Raw genomic sequence first — 1,463 nt, forward strand, 5'->3', positions numbered from 1 at the left:
ACTCTGAAACCCAAATGGCTCAAAACCAGTTTTTACATAAGTCTTCAGCAAACTCATTTCACGATAAAACCGGACCCAAGTGGATGTGGGGTGTCTAGTCTTCATCGAATAGTCAGATGTCCACCTCCATGCTCTGAGGGCAGCACGGCTACGTTTATAGAAGTAATCAGTTAGACCAGGGGTCAGCAAACTGCGGCTCGCCAGCCACATGTTGGCGGCTCTTTGGGTACGTTCCGTCTCAAAAGTTTGCCGACCCCTGGAAGAGCCAATCCTGTCCCTCACAATTTAAAAATTATTTGAGAGCCACAAATATATTTTTACATAATCACCATTATGTGAATAATATCCTTTAAAAATTGTGTAAATGAAACTATGATAGTTTTATTTTCATTTTCAATTTTACTTCAGAGCCACATGTACGTACCCAAAGAGCCGCATGTGGCTCGCGAGCCGCAGTTTGCTGACCCCTGGCGGCTCTTCCATCTCAAAAGTTTGCCGACCCCTGAGTTAGACGGTTTGCAGGAAAATGGCCTCATGTCATTCACCAAGGTTAAGAAAAATGTCACCGTGTGATAAAGATAATGCCAAGAAAAATTAAACCTCGCATCTTCCAAACACATTTCCAGAAAAATAATTTCTAGTACACTTCTTTCAATTTTAACCATCTTTTATCTCAACTCAGCTAAAGCTTCATAACATCAACTAATAATTAAATGTCGAAAACCTTTTATTTGTAAATAAGTACAACACAATTACGACACCAAGTTTCCTTAAGCGCATAAAAAACAACTCCCACGTCCATATGGCTTCTTCCATCACAGCACCTCAATAAACTCCACCTACAACAAAGTCCCATCACACACCCAGCAAACTGGTGACAATTAAGCACTATCAGGAACTCTCACACTGCTACTGGGTGTGCAGACTGCAACAGTGACCCTGACCCTGGCACAGCACTTGGCAAGACTTAGATAGCGCTTCGCTCACCCAGATGTGCATGTAACCCTGTTTTTAGAATGTTCACCTCCGCCACTTCATTTTCAGACCTAAGCTAGTATCTGTTTTACTCTAACTGAAAGAAATCCCAAGGGCATTTTTGCTTTTACAAAAAAGGGTTAAAAGTGGAAACAGTGCTCAGCGTTTGTTTTGCAGGAGGCACTACGGAGGCAGGGGCGCCCCAGCAGGGAGAGGGGCCAGCCCAGCTCCTTCCCAGGAACCACTCAGCACCAAGCCACCGAACTGAGCTGTCTGCAAACAGCTGTGCTGCATTTTGCCTTGTTTCCTGTGCTCCTGCTTTTCCTCTGCGTTCATGTATTTTAGGTTTTATGCATTATTTGTTATGATTTGGTAGGTTATTTTGAGGTTTGGGAACACCCCAAAATTTTTCCATATGAATTAATGGTAATTGCTTCTTCACTTTAGGTAATTTCAGCTTAGGAAGTTTCAGAGAACAGCTCTATTTT

Source organism: Hipposideros armiger, unplaced genomic scaffold (genome assembly GCF_001890085.2).
Source record: "Hipposideros armiger isolate ML-2016 unplaced genomic scaffold, ASM189008v1 scaffold_626, whole genome shotgun sequence".
Taxonomy (NCBI): Eukaryota; Metazoa; Chordata; class Mammalia; order Chiroptera; family Hipposideridae; genus Hipposideros; species Hipposideros armiger.